At 39.3% G+C, this 18,620-nt stretch overlaps 1 protein-coding gene across 3 annotated transcripts in view; it reads left to right on the top strand.

The window, feature by feature from the left end:
- Positions 1–18,620, top strand: part of SERTAD2 (SERTA domain containing 2) — a 127,217-nt gene that overhangs the window by 67,817 nt on the left and 40,780 nt on the right. The gene's annotated exons all lie outside the window — the stretch shown is intronic.

Genomic DNA, 18,620 nt, shown 5'->3' with positions numbered 1-18,620 from the left:
CCTAACTGTAAAAGGAGGATTAAATGCCAGTCCCCCCTCCTGTTTAGACTGTGAGACCCATGTGGGACAGGGACTGTGTCCAACCTGATTTACTTGTATTTTACCCAGTGCTTAGAGCAGTGCTTGACACACAGTAAGTGCCTAATAAATATAACAGTAATAATAATAATAATAATAATAATAGACTACAAAGTGAGAATTGCTGCAGAAATTTAAATGGCTTATCACTTCTGAATTCTTTTTGAAAAAAGGTTTAATCAAATCTGCTCCACAACATAAATTTGTGTCAAGCTCCCTTTCTATATAGGAGGTCTTTGTCACCCCAACCAAGGTAGTGCAGTTTTGACCAAAGGGAACTACCATCTCCACATGGCCTCAGGAGGAGTATACGTAACAGTTGCCACTTGAGAGCAAGAAGAGAGCCAAAGACTAGGGGGGAGAGACTTATCCTGTAGAACTTGAAGCATTTTTGGAATCTGAAGCTTTCTCCCCTTCCTTTTACCTTCTTAAAATCCCTGGTGATATTTTTGGATGGAAGAAATTTACATAATCTACCTAGAACTTTATAGCAGAGAAGAGGGAAGAGGAGGTGGGGGGTGAGGGTTCTGGTTGCTTGTTCTTTGGAATTGAGACCTGCAACCACTCCTAAGAAAGTAAAGGATGTCTTCAGTCCTTATTTTAGGCTTGTGACTGGAGGAAAACAGGTATATTTGCATTTCTTGTTCAGGATTTGCTTGCTTTGGTTAAGGAGAAGGAAAATGTCAGAAATAATTACAGGGTAGTGGTATAAACCCTGCATCATTTATTGGTCTATACATTTTAAGTCATTATGTGGGCCTTTTTTCATTTTGGAGACAACTGTGTTTTTAATGTCAGTCACATAATGCGATTTAGCAAATAAAAAGCATGTTCACTTCAGATCAAACTGGCCTGATGCCTTAAATGAGTGGAATTTTGCTTAATCTGTAGTGAACCGTAATCTATGTCACAAATTTACCACATATAATCCTTAATAGTTGGCAGCCTCTCGTTAGGCCTGCAATTGAGCTAGTACCAATCAATCAGTGGTATTTATTTGTTGAGTGTGCAGAGCACTGTAGTAAGCCTTAGGGAGAGTAGAATATAACAGACTTGGTAGACATGTTCCCTGCCCACAAGGAGCTTACAGTCTAGAGCTTGTAGAGAGTTATACTCCTCCTGGCCCTTTGACCTGATCAGACCAGTCAAGTTAAGTAATAAAGCTGGAGCTGTTAGAGGGTTAGAGAAGATGAATCTAACTTAATGGATGGCCATATGAACCAAGGAAAATTGATTTTAACCTTATCGGATAAATGAGCGTACATAATTAGCAAAATATAAAATGACCGTTTGATTTATCCTACAAGCACTTGCATATATGTAGCAAAAAGTTATTTTGTGTTACAATAATCTTATAAGAAGAAAGATTTCCAATTTCATGTATTTTGTAATCTCGGTCTTTGATTCACTGCAGTCCCGCTGCATGCCTCCTCTTCCAGCTTGTAGGAGGATGGTTTGGAGGTGGATGATTGTGTTTTGTTGAAGCTAAAGTTAATGCGTAATGGGGGCAGAAGAAACTGAATCTAAATTATACAGCTTTTGAAGGCACGGATACAGTGGATACATCACTTCTGTGCACGATTGTAGCATAAGATGAATCACAGCCATTTTAAGCTCTGTTTGTGTCATCAGTTCACGTGGGTTGAAACATCACTGAAAGATAGTACTACTTTTTTTTCCTAAAAAAGTAAGATACACCCCTGAAATTACTGCAGTATTTCAAATAGCACCCAGCTGCTAGTAAACTCAATGCATTTGATATGTTTTTTTCTTCCCTTTGAGAGAGCAAAAGTCAGGACCTATCATTATAATAGCAACTACTAATGCTTTTGTTCACTAGCAAAGACCATATTAGCATTTCCATTCTTGTGCTCCTCTCCCCACCCCCACCCCCCACCCCAAGCATTTAAGATTCAGCCATAAAATTTCACTCTGAGCTAAAGCTCTGTGTAGAGAGGCTTAGCTTGGGTACAAAGACTTGTTTGCTATTTTAAATATTAGGCTTTTGCACGTTTTATAAGTGTAGTAAAAATAATTTACTGAGTACAGTGGACTTCCAAACAAATCAACACGAGTGGTTCAAACTGAGTATGTTTTCAGAAATTTATTTTGACATGTAGTCTGAGATATGACATTATTGATTGAGTTTGTATTTAAAATAACTCAGATAAGAGGTGCCCACGTTCCATTTAAAGACACACAGCAGCCCTCTTAAAAGTGGTTTTGAAAACATCTGTAAATATATGTTTTTGCCATTCTTTCCAAAGATGTTTTTACTGTTAGACTTTTCTTCATCTACAAGTCTTTGCCTGCGTGAATTTATAGCTTGTATGGCACTATCCACTAGCCTTGACTGAACCTCTCGGATCTAGTGGCATACATCAAGAAATAGCTGGTAAAGGCTAAAACAGAACTGTTGCGTGCTGCTGCAAGCCAAAGGAATGATGATCGTGAGCTGGGGTGCAATGAGAGGAGAGTGGATAAGTAGAAGGAAACAACTCAAAAGACACTGGGCAAGAGTTTATGTTGGATGGGGAGCGGAATTGGCAACCTTTGAAGGTTTTTGAGGACTAAGAAGACAGCAGTGCTTAGAACAGTGCTTGGCACATAGTAAGTGCTTAACAAATACCATATTTATTATTTGCAGTTCATTTACAGGAATGATTTGGGCAGTGTGAAGTTTGGACTAGAGAGGGGAGAGAATGGAGGCTGAAGATAAGCCACCGAGGCAGTAGTGGATGAAGGTCATATGCATCCAGGATTTAGGATAATTGTGTTTTTTACATCTGAATAGGTTTAGGGGAAAGTCATAACCCCAAATGTTAAATGTCAGGAACCCACGAGTTCAAATCGTAACACCAACACCAAGTGGCTAGATGATCTTCTGTAACTCATCTAACCTGTTTGTATCCTGGTCACCTGGTTCATTAAATAGAGAGAATAATATCAAAATATTAATTTATCGATGATTTTAAAGTGCCTTAAAAAACACATAAGATATCATCCTCCTTGTCTTTCATTATTTTTCCATCTTATGTGTCTCCTGCCCCACCACCTTCTCCCCTTCTCAGGCCAGAGACCGTACCCATATCTCATCCATGTGCTTCTTTCCCTTTGCTCAATGTGGTGCTTTTTACCCAGTAGTTGGCCATTAAATATTACTACTAAAGTGGGCTACGGATATCAGGTTTGCAACTGAAAATGAATACTTACTCTTGGATTTGTGGTGGTTGAAATCTTACTTTCCTCTCTCTATGGCACTCTTATTTTCTATTCAAAACTGTGATTAATTAAAAAATGCCAGTTGGCTATACCTACAGAACACATTTCCTCACTAGCAAGCACTAAGAATTCAATCAATCAATCAATCATATTTATTGAGCTCTTCCTGTGTGCAGAGCACTGTACTAAGCGCTTGGGAAGTACAAGTCGGCAACACATAGAGACAGTCCCTACCCAACAGTGGGCTCACAGTCAAGAAGGGGGAGACAGAGAACAAAACCAAACATACGAACAAAATAAAATAAATAGAATAGATATGTACAAGTAAGATAAATAAATAAATAGAGTAATAAATATGTACAAACATATATACATATATACAGGTGCTGTGGGGAAGGGAAGGAGGTAAGATGGAGGGGATGGAATTCGTTGCGGGGTTCTCTGTGATCAGGCAGTGTGTGACCCTCAAAGCATCGCAAAGTTTCTTTCATATTAAATTACTAACCCGCTAGACGGTAAGCTCCTTGTACACAGGGATCGTGTCTACCAACCCTATTGTACTCTCCAAAGCACTTAGTATAAAGCTCTACATTGAGTAAGTGCTCAATAAATACTGTTAAGTGAACATTCTTAAGAATAAGAAGAAAAATGTCCTGGTCCAATCATAGAATTTATGCTCTATAATGAGTTTAATACATCCAGTTATGTCATAGTGCTTGTCACCACTCTATGTTTTGGCTAGACTGTTAGAAATTAAGGAATATTAACCCAACAGCATGAGCCTATTTAGCTATGGCATGCCTCAGTGTCCCAAGAAACAGCTTGTCGCTTGAGCGCAGTGTTACAAAGGATCAGCAGTATGACAACGCCAATTTTTCTTAATGCAGAGTGTTTTGTAAGAAGAAAAACTCTGTTGGAGGATAAGTGGGCATACCATGTATTTTAATTATGCATGGCAGTTTAGTTGTTCTGGGAGGGCATGGGCAACCATGCTATGTTAGAAGACTTTTGTAAATAAATATAAATCCAGATAAAGTCATGGAATCTCTTTTCAAAAAGCATTACTTTTTAAAGCTACCTCATTTAGATAGACTTGGTTCAAAGTTTTCTCAAATTTGAAACTTTCTGTGTTATTTTTGTTTTTCAAAGGACTATGGTGATTTTTAAAGAATTTTTTTAATGCAAGTCTAAACACTAGGGAAACTAAGAAAAGTCCTAGTCATCGTAAGTATGTAAAAGGTCTGCTGAAGACCTGGTGGCCTCGATTATTTCCTCTTGCCTAATTCCTTGCTGTGGGCAGGGAGCGTTTCTGCCAATTCTGTTGCATTGTACTCTCCCAAATGCTTAGTACAGTGCTCTACGCATAGTAAGCACTAAATAAATGTAATTGATTGATTGATACCTGTTTCGATTCCAAAAAGCCTTATTTCAGTTTTACAAAGGAGAATAAATTGTTTACCTCAAATGCCTTGCCTTCTGACCTAGATTAAAGAAAAATCTCCTTTCCTTTTTGAAGAAGGTTGTCCAGTCTAGAAATTGATGATTTAAAATAGGAATTCATTATTGTAATAAAAATGGGTTATAGATTGAAATTTAAATAGCAGAATGTCTCTTGGTTGACTTCTTGGTGTATGTTTCTGTTTTATCTCTGGCTAAAGAGAAAAATGAAAAGGGGCAAAAGGATATTCTGAAAGTAATATTGCAGGAGAAGAATCTATTTTGGGCTTGGAACTGTGAAGCAAACCTAAAACTACTGCCCACCAAGTGTTAACAGACTGCTATGCATTGTACAAACAAAATCAATGTTTGTGGAGCTGGTTTCCACCAGACCTGATTTCAAGCCCACCCTAAGACTGCCGACATTGAAACATTTACTCTTGACTACGGCATCAGCCTCCTCGCTGACCTCCCAGACTCCTGTCTCTCTCCACTCCAGTCCATACTTCACTGTGCTGCTCAGATCATTTTTCTGAAAAAAGGTTCAGTCCATGTTTCCCCACTCCTCAAAAACCTCCAATGGTTGCATCAAACTCCTTACCATCGGCTTTAATGCACCCTGTCCCCTCTTATCTTACCTCCCCGATTTCCTGCTTCAACCCAGCATGTTCACTTCATTCCTCTAGTGCCAACCTACTCATCATAACTTGATCTTGTGTATCTTGCCACCGAATCCTCATCCGTGCCCTACATACCTCTGGCCTGGAACTCATTCCCCCTTCATATCCAACAAACCATCGTTCTTCCCACCTTCAAAAGCTTATTAATAAGATTGCTTCTCCTTCAAGAGGCCTTCCCCAACTGAGCCCTCATTTCCCCATTCCCTCTTCCTTCTGCATTGCCCTCACATTAGGGTTTATACCCTTTATTCTCCTCACCTTCAGCCCCACAGCCCTTATGTAAATGTCCATAACTCACTTTTCCCCCTCTAGACTGTAGGCTCCTTGTGGGCAAGAGAATATGTCTCTACCAACTTTGCTATATTGTACTCTCCCAAGCGATTAGTACTGCACTCTGCACACAGTAAGCGCTGAATAAATGCAATTTATAGATTAATTGATTGATTTATCTACCTCAGCCCTTTTCCCCTTAGCTTGCTGTTGCTTTCTGTTGCCTCAAAGCAGTCGCTACGGTTCAAAGAAGTTAGTTGAGGTGTGAGGGGAGAGATTGAAGGATGGGAGCACAGGATCATAATGCCCACAGATGAAAACTGACCATTGGACAGAATTCTGGAGTAATTAGGAAGCATACGGGAGGATCCAGTTTTGCAACAAAACATTGTGTTAACTGCTGCTGTGCTAAATTGTGACACCGTCCTAGCAAAAATATCCAAGTGCAGTATCATTAGGACTGTAATCCTTCAAACTTTTCATCTCCATTTATATGTATCTGGTGTAGATTTAACCATAGCATAGCTAGGCAGTGCTGGTACTTCATTTGAGAGTAAAGAATTGGATAAAATGGTGAAAACACTTGATCTCAGCTTGGTTGTTGAATATTTCTTTTTTTTGTTGTTCCACTAAACTTCTCCTTTATCTAGCGGAGAAGTCCTGAGAGTGAAATATGATTTAAGGGAAAGTGTGTTTGTGTGTGTGTGTGTGTGTGTGTGTGTGTGTGTGTGTGTGTGTGGAAGATGAGGGTGGAGAATCTGGTTTTGTTGTACTTGAGTGCATGTTCATTTCTGAGTAGTCTTTATCAGTTTACATTCCTCCAATGGAAATTTAGTGTTGTTCTAGGCAGAAAATTGTCAAAAAATGGAACTCGCTACTCCTTTAGGTGAAGGTTCCTACTTTAACAGTGAATTTTTAGGTGACCTTCCAAAAATGATGATTACAGGGGCAGGAGAGGGAAGACCCTTGCTGTCATTTTTTGAATCTGAATCTGGACTTTTTAAGAGTCAAAATTAGATCTGCAGTCAGTCCTCATGCTTACAAACACATCTCAGAACACATTGAAAACCACATCGCAAATCTAAATTTAAGTAGAAGCTACTTTTCTCACAGGGACATTATCACTGTACAGTGCTCTGCACACAGTAATAATAGTGATGGTATTTGTTAAGTGCTTACTATATGCCGAGCACTGTTCTAAGCGCTGGGGTAGATACAAGGTAATCAGGATGTCCCACGTGCGGCTAACAGACTTAATCCCCGTTTTACAGATGAGGTACCTGAGGCACAGAGAAGTTAAGTGACTTGCCCAAAGTCACACAGCTGATAAGTGTCTTAGCTGAGATTAGAACTCACGACCTCTGTGCTCAATAAATATGTTTGAATGAATCAATGTCCCTGAATCAAGGTCAGATACGTCATTTTAACTAAAATCACTTAGAATTATGTACTCAACAATCATGCATGAGTAATAATGCTGAATTAAAGTACGTCTAATGATTCAGGAAGGTTTCACAAATGGGAAGTGGACACATCTCCCTTCCCTGAATTAATTACCAGTATTATCTGGGAGATGTTGTTAAATCAGGGTTTTTGTGTTTTATGTTTGAGGGTCTATGAATTTTCTCATGTCTCTGTTAGTGTCTTAACCTCAGTTATCAGGTAAAACTGTTGTTTAAGAAGCTGTTCACCTCAATGGGTAGCTACTTGGCCACAAGGCAAACTTGCGTATTTTCTTATCTCTAGCATCTGCCCATTCCTGTTGGATCATCAGTGATCCCTCTACGTTTTCCCCTTTTTCTTCTAGTTTATATGCCATTTTTTGAGGGTTCATGACGAAGCATCCAGTCTTGACAGAAATGTCATTAAAATGTACATAGAATAATGTACATATGTACATGTATGTACATGTACATAGAATAATAATAATAATTATGGTATTTCTTAAGCGCTTACTATGTCCCAAGCACTGTTCTAAGTGCTGGAGCACTTTTCTAAGTGATCTCATCATCTCATTCTATGAGCTCGGAGCAAAAATATCTTAAGATAATTCGGATCTCCTGTACAACTGTACAGACCCTGAAGTCCAAGCGCAGTTCATTTGACTAAGCAACACAGTGCAAAAGTCTTCCAAATTAGTAGATGGATTGTGTAGTGTCTTTTCTGTGCCTTTTTAAAGTTTATGGGAAGATTCTTTGGGTAAAAGCCAAGATTTGTCAGCATGAAGAATTTTCAGTCACGTTGAACTGTCTTTACCAGTTACAGCAGGACTACCCCTCCAATTCAGATGCCTTGAGATAAATTATAGAAATACAATTCACAGGTAGAACATTTTCCCTTTTCTCCAAAATACGTACATCGTGGTTTCCTTGAACTGTATATAAATGTGCCATCGCATAATCCACTACCTAAAATGAAAGCCAACAGGGCATTTGTAACCCAGGACTGGTTTTGCTTTTCTTAAGATGTTCCCTTTTCTCCTAAACAAGTCCCTCAGTTGAAGTTTCTGTTCAGTTTCCTGCTGCCCAAACCCTTAGGTGTCCCTTCTTGGAGGAAAGAGAGCAGGAAGACTGTGTTGCTACAAAAGGGGAGAAAGGTTGAATTGCCCAGCAAAGGCAAAAAACATGCTCTGAAGAGAAAAGATTTCAGGCTTAATGTGCATGGAACAAAAGGCCGTTGTGAGCTGTATACAAGAGTTGGTGAGAGTTTGTATTCTGCCCCTTTTTTCTGTGGGAGTTATTTCCTGTTGTTGACTAGAGTTCTTTATTTAGAACCACCTAGCTACAGAAGGACTTGACTGCTTGCTAGCAAAAAAAAGTGTGTGTGATTAAAATGTAGACTTATTGCATGAGAACGTCGCCTTTAAATAAAATAAAAGCAAAGCGTCACGCCATGCACTGTGAGACAACGTAAACTTTCCAAAAAGTTCAGGACAGCAAATGTGCTTTCTTTCTATTATGTCTCCCACACCTAGAGAAACTTTTAGCAAGAGGGAAGTAAAACATGTCAGCGAAGAGATTTACCTGATCCAATGGAAGACAATATTATTTTACAGGGAAAGTGTGTTTCTGTTTCTGTTTTTTACTTTCAATAAAAGGCTTCTCTTTTCAGTTGAAAGTGAATCATCTGGCAGAGAAAAGGGCTGCCATTCTTGTGAGGCAGACTTTTGATTGATCAATCCAATCAGTTGTACTTTTTGAGCACTTACCGTGTGGATTGATCCATGACAATTTAGGTTTAGGAAAACTGCAGTCACCTTTCTGGATTTCAGCCTGCCAGATGAGAGCGAGAAGTTCAGGAGAACTTCTGTCCCGAGACAGAGGTGTCAAATCATTCCCAACTTGGTTCCTACCAAGAAATCTGGGCTGCTGCTAATGTGTTTATTGTTTTTTGGTATTACGAAGAAAACATATAGTACCCAGAGTGGAGGGAATTTTATTCTGCCTAAAGTCAAATCAAGAGAAAAGGTTTTAATGGTTTAAAGTGAAAATATTTTTTTGCTGTGGTTTATTATTAAGCATGTGAAATGTTTTTGAAAGTGGAACCTTGTATTTTTTTACGAAAGGGTGGGCTTTTGTGGTGGACTTTACCACTTCTGATGAACTTTTCTGAAGATTTTTTTTTTCTGTGTGGTTGCCTCCCTGTTCAAGTGTAGTTACAGTCCTTTACTTTTTTTTTATCTCTAAAGTGAAAGTAATGTGTAGAAACTGCACTTTTGTAACTTTGAATTTTACCACAATAACAGTTGTGATGATGCCTGTCAGACTAAGTAGGGAAGATTCAGAATTGATTGGAAATTATAAAGGATTTAAATTGCAAAACAAACATTGACCTTTTCTTTAGTAATTTACTTACGGTACCTGTTAAGCACTTACTATGTGCCAAGCACTGTTCTAAGCGCCGAGCAGTGTTCTAATTTAGGTTATGATATATTAAAAAAAGTTAAAGACAATTTTAATTGGTGTTGAAATTGCCAATATCACTCACACAGCAGTCATTTACCTGAAGATACAGTACTGGATTTTGCTGACTGCCCACTAATATAGCTAAATGAGGTCAATTCAATAATTATCACGGTTATAACCAGCAATGAAACCATGATGTGCATTCAGTTTTTTGCTCTAAGTTGATTCTTAAAGTATTTTTTAAGAATATATGGCACATATTGTTCTGAAAGAGGGAAGATGGGCCACCTTTAAGTACATGCATCAATTTTAATGAATCAGTTAGGAACTACATATATTTGTTTTAAACAGAACAGGGCGTGAATTTATGCTTTAGCAGATATTCTCAGGCTCTTAGTTGCATCCACTCTTTTTTTTTCTTCTAAATTTGGTGTTGCAGATTCAACTTCTCTTTTCAAAAAAGGGAAGTTCTGTAGATCATTCATTTCTTGTTATTTTGTCCATAAACTCAAACTTTGAAGGACCGACATCCAACCATTATTCTCTTTAGAGGCTGATCTTTTAAAAAAAATGAAGAGCAGTCAATTTAAAGTTAGTAGGAAACATAAATTATGTATAATTAAACCAAATTTAATCAAGTTCTACGAAACTTTCTTGGTTTTCAAGCATATCTGCATTACTTGTTCTCAGCTCTTTCCCACCTGCTGTATTTTGGATATTTTACTAATTTTTCCTATACATTTTGGTAAAAACAATTCTTGAGTTCAGGCATTTAGAAGTGAAGTTCAATGAAACTTCAGTTAGTATGTCAATCAATCAATCAATCGTATTTATTGAGCACTTACTGTGTGCAGAGCACTGTACTAAGCACTTGGGAAGTACAAGTTGGCAACAACATGTCAAAATCTACTTCTTGGTATCTATTTTAAAATCAGACTAAGTGTTCTGGCATCACGTCTTTAAAAGACAAGTTTACCTACAGTTCCACATCAGTAGCAAAAGAATATAGGAAAATTCAAAATATTATGCTTTTAGTATCTTAAGTACTCTCCTTCCTCCCCATAAAACTTAGAAAAATCCAAAGTGGTGATACGCAGGAATCTTTGGCTAGTAGTGGTCAAGATGGGTTCAGATTCACCTTATCTCCATGGCCATCTTCATATTCTCTTTGCATGCCAAATATATTTTTTGGAAAGACTAGCCAACAGAAACATCTTTACAGAATTTTGCTGCAATTTTGGAATGAAAAGCTTTTAAGTTGTATTATCTTCCCAGACTGAGCCCCTTCCTTCCTCTCCCCCTCGTCCCCCTCTCCATCCCCCCATCTTACCTCCTTCCCTTCCCCACAGCACCTGTATATATGTATATATGGTTGTACATATTTATTACTCTATTTATTTATTTATTTATTTATTTATTTTACTTGTACATTTCTATCCTATTTATTTTATTTTGTTGGTATGTTTGGTTCTGTTCTCTGTCTCCCCCTTTTAGACTGTGAGCCCACTGTTGGGTAGGGACTGTCTCTATGTGTTGCCAATTTGTACTTCCCAAGCGCTTAGTACAGTGCTCTGCACATAGTAAGCGCTCAATAAATACGATTGATTGATTGATTGATCTAGTTACGCTGTCTGTCATTTGAGACCCAAGATCTAGGCTTCTTGTAATTTTTTCACAAATGAGCACAGAAAGCAAGGGTATATAAAAAAAAAAAAAACCCAACATTTGGTAGCACCAGGAATATATTGCATTTCTCCTGGATCCTGTTCTCATGTTCAAGTTCTGAAGGGTGTTCCAACAGGCCCCTGGGAGCTGCAGTGGGGAAAACAGCCTCCTTCCTTTATTTTCAGTGTACCTCTCCAGTTCACCTCGTGAAATCACTGGGGAGTTGTTGGAGAGGGGCCAGAATGGTGGATGGGGTATTCACCTCAGCCTAACTTCAGTCATGCCACCAAATTGGTTGCAGTTCATCTCAAAGACATGGCATCAAGTCCGTCCAGGTTCCGGGCATCATCCATCCATCTTCTTTCCAATTAAGTTTGCAGAGGTGACCTTCTGTGAACTGTATAATAATAACAATAATTGTGGAATTTGTTAAGCACTATGTGCCAAGCAATGTAGTAGATAGGAGGTCCCACATGGGGCACACCATCACAAGTAGAGTATAAGAATTATAAGAATTATTCTTATAATTAATTATAAGAATTATATATATATATAATATTATATATAAATAATGCATGAGAAGAAGCGTGGCTCAGTGGAAAGAGCATGGGCTCTGGAGTCAGAGGTCAGGGGTTCAAATCCCGGCTCCGCTAATTATCATCAATTGTATCAATCAATCAATCAATCGTATTTATTGAGCGCTTACTATGTGCAGAGCACTGTACTAAGCGCTTGGGAAGTACAAATTGGCATCACATAGAGACAGTCCCTACCCAACAGTGGGCTCACAGTCTAAAAGAATTGTCCACTAATTGTCAGCTGTGTGACTTTGAGCAAGTCACGTAACTTCTTTGTGCCTTAGTTACCTCATCTGTAAAATGGGGATTAAGATTGTGAGCCCCCAGTGGGACAATCTGATCACCTTGTAACCTCCCCAGCGCTTAGAACAGTGCTTTGCACATAGTAAATGCTTTATAAATGCCATTATTATTTTTATTATTATTATTATAAGGTTGGTTATAGTCTCTGTCCAACATGAGCCTCACAGTCTCACTGGGAGGGTGAACAGATATTGAATCCCCATTTTATAAGCAAGGAAACTGAGGCACAGGGCAGTTAAGTGATTTGCCAAGGATCACATGCAGGTAAGTGACAGAGCTGGAATTAGAACCCAGGTCCTTTGACTCCCAGGCTTGTGTTCTTTCCACTAAGCCATACTGCCTTCCCACAACAATAATAATAATGATGGTATTTGTTAAGCTCTTACAGATAGATGCTTAAAACTGTGAGCCCCACATGGGACAACCTGATTTTCTTGTATCTACCCCAGTGCTTAGAACAGTGCCTGGCACATAATAAGTCCTTAACAAATACCATAATTAGTAATTATTATTATTATGTGCCAGGCACTGTTCTAAGTGCTGGAACAGTAACACCGTTCCCCCTGTTATAGAGACTAGAAAGTAGCTTAATAGTTTTATTTTTTTAAAAAAAAAAAGATATCCTCACCAAACACACTCTTTGTCATATCATTGAAAATAGTTGGCTCTGATTATCAGCAGCAATGATTAGTGGAACAGAGAGTGCAGTAATGATTCCAGGGATGATTTAGACACATCTGGATATAATGTCTTTCAGTGCCTATGTTGTATGTTCAGCAATGCTGTTTACTAGTCTGTGGTAGGACATGCATATTCCCCATTTTCAGTTGTCTATGTGTAGACGAGAGCCAAATCTGAACTACCAGACAGGCAAATTGGCTTGAATCTGGGCCTAAAAGAAGTCAGTCAGTGAACCAGTAAGAATTTTAACAACTTCTTCTTCTTTTTCTAGTATGACTTTATCAGCTTTCATCAGAAATTGTGCAAGTGGACGAATTCAGGGCATATTTGTCCACCGGAATATGTCTGTCTTCCCTTCGTTACGTGATGCAGGAATCAGTGGTGCAGAGGCAGCTGGAGTTAACTGGTGGGGGCAGAGGGAGTCTGGAATGATGTTATAACAATGAGCCTGAGTTTAGCTCCCATCTCTCTAACCCCTTCACCGCCCTCGTGGGGGGCTTCTCTAGCCCATATTGTGGGTTCTCTTTGGAACCAAGGAAAGCAGAAACTCTGATCTGTCTCAGAGTGATCAATGACAGCACAGTTCTAGGACAATGCTATTTCCTCCTCCACTGGCTGCTTTGACCTAGGCTGAAGTTCCTGCCAGAGAATAGGATTTTCCTGAACCGGAGCTAGAACCTGTGCCATTGGTAACTGGTGCTATCTCTGACCTCCCGGGAGTGCTGGCTGCTACCAGGAATGCCTGCTTGGGCCTGTGGAGTCGGCAGGAAGTCAGTGACGTGGGGCTGACAGCAGCACGGTTGTAGAGCTAATTGAGGCCCTTCATTTCTATGGTCTCCTTGGTCATCACAGTGCCCCACTTCGGGTGGCCATTCAGACCAGACAGTCCAGTTTTCAGCTGGTCTCTCCCCTATCTGGTACCGGCACAGCACCGACTTCTTTGTTGTCCAGTATTTTTATTTTGAATACCCAACCTTCTTCCTCAGACTATTTCTAGTAATACTGTTTGTTAAGTACCCGCCAAATGGAAAGCACTGTACTGAATTCTGGGGAAAAAAATATGTAAAAGTATGGTCCCTGACTCTCCAGAGACTCACAATCTCTGAGACTCTCTGAGACTCTCACAATCTCTGAGACTCACAAGAATAAGACAGTGAGGGGTTTAGCAGCAGGCCCTATAGCTAAGATGTAAACTTGCTGAGAGCAGGGAATGTGTCTGTTTATTGTTATATTGTACTCTCCTAAGCGCGTAGTACAGTACTCTGCAGACAGTAAGCATTTAATAAATATGATTGTATGAATGAATGAAAGATGAAATAAAATAAATTAAAAGACAGCGTGGAAGACAAAGCACAGTGTTCAACAGGTCTGGAGGTCAAGGGGACTAACACCCAGGACATCCAAAGTCCAGTCACAACCAAAGCCTCCCAAGAACCTCAACTCCCACTGCTAGCTTGGAAGCGAAGCCCCAGTTTATAGGAACCTGGTAGACTATGCAGCTGCCCTGGATCAAAGGATCAGGGCAGTCAGGGCTCTCCCATGGGGACACAGTCTAGGTTCTACAGTTTTCTGTAAAAGTTTCTGTAGGATATCATTTCATTATGTTGTAAAACCTGCTTGATGTACATAATGTAACAATGATCTGTTACTTCTGAGTTGGCAAAGGTAAGCATTTCATCATTGGCCACCCTAAGCACTTGTCCCAGATTTCTCTGGCTAAGGGGAGTAGTAGCTAAGAGGGAAAAGGGGAGAGCTTGGTAAATGTGATTGGGCTGACAAGATATTTTTCTGGGCCTGCAGGTTTATTTCAGATGTTTCTGAGTATTGGCTGAAACTGTCGCTAGCTTTTCCTATGGGTTCTTTCATTGCCCCTTCTAAACACCAACACGTTTTTCCCCATGAATATTAAGCATAGCTATGTTTATTGACGTAATTTAAATACAGCACTTCAGTAGTGAAAATGGCAAGGGAAAAATATGTTAAGTACTATGGGTAGCTTTAGAGTACAACTTTTATCTAGGACATTTGGCTCTGCACACAGTAAGCGCTCAATAAATACGATTAATTGATGATTTGGCATTTTTCTTTCAGGTTGGCTAAATTGTTCAGATTAGTAATTATTTACAGGCTATTTGCATATGATGCTATCCACATTCGGACTAGAGCAGTCAATCAAATAATTACAGTACTGTGAATCTTGACTCTCCTTTTGGGATCATTTTGATGTTGATCAAAATAAGCCTGATCTTGTGCTTTGTCGTGAAAATCACAATGGTGTCCCCACTATAAACTGTAATTTGTGGTTGAAACAGTGAGTAAGTAGTGATGAGTTCACTGCTTAGTATGGCCAGTTGACCAGGACTAATAGTGAACACCACCAGCACTCATTCTTCCAACCATAAATTCAACATTTTTAAGTATTTCAAATACTGTATGAAACTTTCGATGAGGAGGATGACTTAAATTATATTATTTTCAAAGATCTGTTTATAGGGAAGCAGCCTGGCTTAGGGGAAAGAGCATGGACTTGGGAGTCAGAGGACATGGGTTCTAATCCCACCTCTGCCACTTGTCTGCTGTGTGACCTTGGGCAAGTCACTTAATTTCTCTGTGCTTCAGTTACTTCATCTGTAAAATGGGGATTAAGACTGTGAGCCCCATGTGGGATAACCTGATTACCTTGTAACTACCCCAGCACTTAGAACAGTGCTTGGCACATAGTAAGCACTTAACAAATAATAATAATAATGATGGTTTTTGTTAAGCACTTACTATGTGCAAAGCACTATTCTAAGCGCTGGGGTATATACAAATTAATCAGGTTGTCCCACATGGGGCTCCCAGTCTTAATCCTCATTTTACAGATGAGATAACTGAGTTACAGAGAAGTTAAGTGACTTGCCCAAGGTCACAAAATACCATTATTATTATCCATCAAGCTTCTAAAATTCTTCACAATGTATACAATATATAATGCAGTTTCTACTGAAATATAGAGGCATAGACATGCTACACAATTGAGAGAGTAAATGTAGCCAGTGGAACTGAGCACTAGACTGTGGGAGGATAATATGAGATTTAGAGTGCTCAGTTGGAACCAGCAATGTTGAGAAATGGTTGCGATATGGAGTGGTTGGTATATTCTGTTATTCTGGGGGAGTTTGCCTCTTAGAAGTACACAAAAAGTCTTCCATTTTATGTACTTCTGAATCAATTAATCAGTGGTATTGAGTGGTTACTAGGTGCAGTACATTGTAGTATGCACTTGGAAGAGCACAATATAACAGATTTGGCAGACACAGTCCCTGCCCTCAATGAACTTACAGTTTGAGAGGGAGACAGATGTTAATATAAATGAATAATTTACAGATACGTACATAAGTGCTGTGGGGTGAAGACTGAATGTCTGAAAGGTACAGATCCAAGTGCACAGATGACATAGAAGGTGGAGGAAGTGGAGGTAAAAGAGGGCTTTCATTCTGAAAGATGAAAGTTTTGAAGTCGTCAACCCAAATACTCACTGAGAATTTCCAGAAGAGCTGGAGTGGAATTGGTCTCAGAATTTTATACAGAGGGCAACCTCTTACGGAGCAAATGGTCAAAGGACATGAACAGGAGCCAATTAAGAGGGAATATTTTTGGATGGGTGATCTCATTAGCACCTGGAAAGGATCAGGAAAAGGTGGAAGGGAGAAATCCGGGAGGGTAAGAGAAAAACATAGCAGGAGGTACTAGTAGGAGGCTCATCAAACAGATTCTGAAGGAGCCAGAGGTGAAAAGTAGAGGCAGTTGGAAGTATAGAGGATGTGGGATGGGATTATCGGAATAATAAGGATTAGACTTTGGGAGTGAGAGAGTGAAAATAGGTACAGGGACTGTGCTGAGAAGAGAGCCATCTCAGAAGGTCTGGGGCCCAAGTATGTCAAAAAGGGAATTTCCAGGGAGGACAAAGAAGATTCGGCCATAACGTGTTTCCAATACGAAGGTTCCTTAAACGTGTTCTTTCAATGTGATCTTGAGCTTGTTTGGGCTCAGTTGCCATATTATCCAGGAAACTGTTTTTTGAGCTTGAATGTGGCATCAAAACAAGTACTTGCATTGCAAAGTTTGGCAAGAACATAAACTTAGTGTTATAGGAGAATTGGGTGTAATTTGTTGCCTGTTTTCAGTGGATAAATGTATACATTCTGAGTGCTTTAAGATATGGATACCCTTCCTCCTTTAAACAACTTTAAAATAAATAAAGGATTAGTGTCTGCAACTATTAACCAAGAAGGTTTATAAAAGCATTTTTTTTTTCAAATATACTCAGTTCTTCCATAATGCAGGTTGAAACAATATGTCACATGTTGCTACACAAGAAGCAGCATGGCCCAGTGGATAGCAAATGGGCCTGAAAGTCAGAAGGACCTGGGTTCTAATCCCTACTCCACCACTTGTCTGCTGTGTAACATTGGGCAAGTCACTTGACTTCTCTGTACCTGTTACCTCACTGTAAACTGGGGATTAACACTGTGAGCCCTGATTAGCTTGTATCTACCCCAGCACTTTGTAAAGCGCCTGACACATAGTAAGATCTTAACAAATACAATACAAAAATGTTTTGGATAGAGTGCTGCCAGGGAATTAAGGGAATATTCTTCCAGCAACATGTGTCAAACTGGATAGACCCTAATGGAATGTTAGAAGAAACAGTGGGGTGCATGTGAATGGCACTAATCCAAAAATGCATAATACAGTGAAAGTTTTCCGTTTAACGTTGGGTTCCTCAAGAAAATAACCTCGACCTAATAGGAGCACTGTGTCAATTATTTGGAGTTGAATTTAATCCCAGATGGGGCACAAACTATTTTCCTTTTTTTTAAAAAAAAAAAAGTCAGATTTCTGCTGTAGAATAATGAAAAGCCTATCAGGGTTTTACCAGGAAGTTAACCTCAGAGTAAGAGGGATGCAGCAGAGTTGAAAATGAGGATTGGATCATTTGGAGCACGGGTCTGTATGTGGGATAGGTGACTTCAGGGAGAGGGCAAGAGGAATTTGACAGAATTGAGGAGGACAGGAAGGAGTTGAAGTGGGGATAGTTACATGACCTTCCAGGGAAAGGAATGGAATTCTAAGTGGAGAGTAGAATTACAGGGACTCCTCTGAGCCTGGTAATGGTGTAGATCTCTCTGCATTGTTTTTGTTTTGCTTTCTAATCATTGTCTACTACATCTTCCCCTGGAAAACCTATTCAGTAATGGGACTACCAGAACATTAATCTTGAAACTGTATTCAGAACTTAAAATTTGTCAGTCAGTGATTCTTACATGCACTACAGCTCTTCTAGACTGTGAGCCTGCTGTTGCATAGGGACCGTATCTATATGTTGCCAACTTATACTTCCCAAGCGCTTAGTACAGTGCTGTGCACACAGTAAGCGCTCAATAAATACGATTGAATGAATGAATGAATGGTGGAAGTATCTTGGGGCCTGTCCAGTGAGGTTCCATGTCCTTGTTGCTCAGCTTTATATAAGCAGGCAGTAGAAATGCAGCATGATGAACAGAAAGAATTGAAGCAGTAGTCATATTTTTAAACATTGATTCAGAAGTATCTGTATTCAGTAGCCTCTATATTCAGAATGCTCAAAGAGATGATTTGATCAGCTGTACCAGTAAATACCCAGTTTGGTATTAATTATTTTTATCATAGTTTAAGAATTATAAAGAAGCCATTTATTATTTTTCCATCCTAGAGCTAGCCAACAGTAGTACATATAGTGAAACAGGAAAAAAGAAAATGAAGCAGAAAGGCAAAAA

This window comes from Tachyglossus aculeatus, chromosome 9 (assembly GCF_015852505.1).
Source record: "Tachyglossus aculeatus isolate mTacAcu1 chromosome 9, mTacAcu1.pri, whole genome shotgun sequence".
Classification (NCBI taxonomy): Eukaryota; Metazoa; Chordata; class Mammalia; order Monotremata; family Tachyglossidae; genus Tachyglossus; species Tachyglossus aculeatus.
The sequence above is the reverse complement of the archived record's forward strand: the minus strand, read 5'-3'. Positions and strand labels throughout refer to the sequence as shown.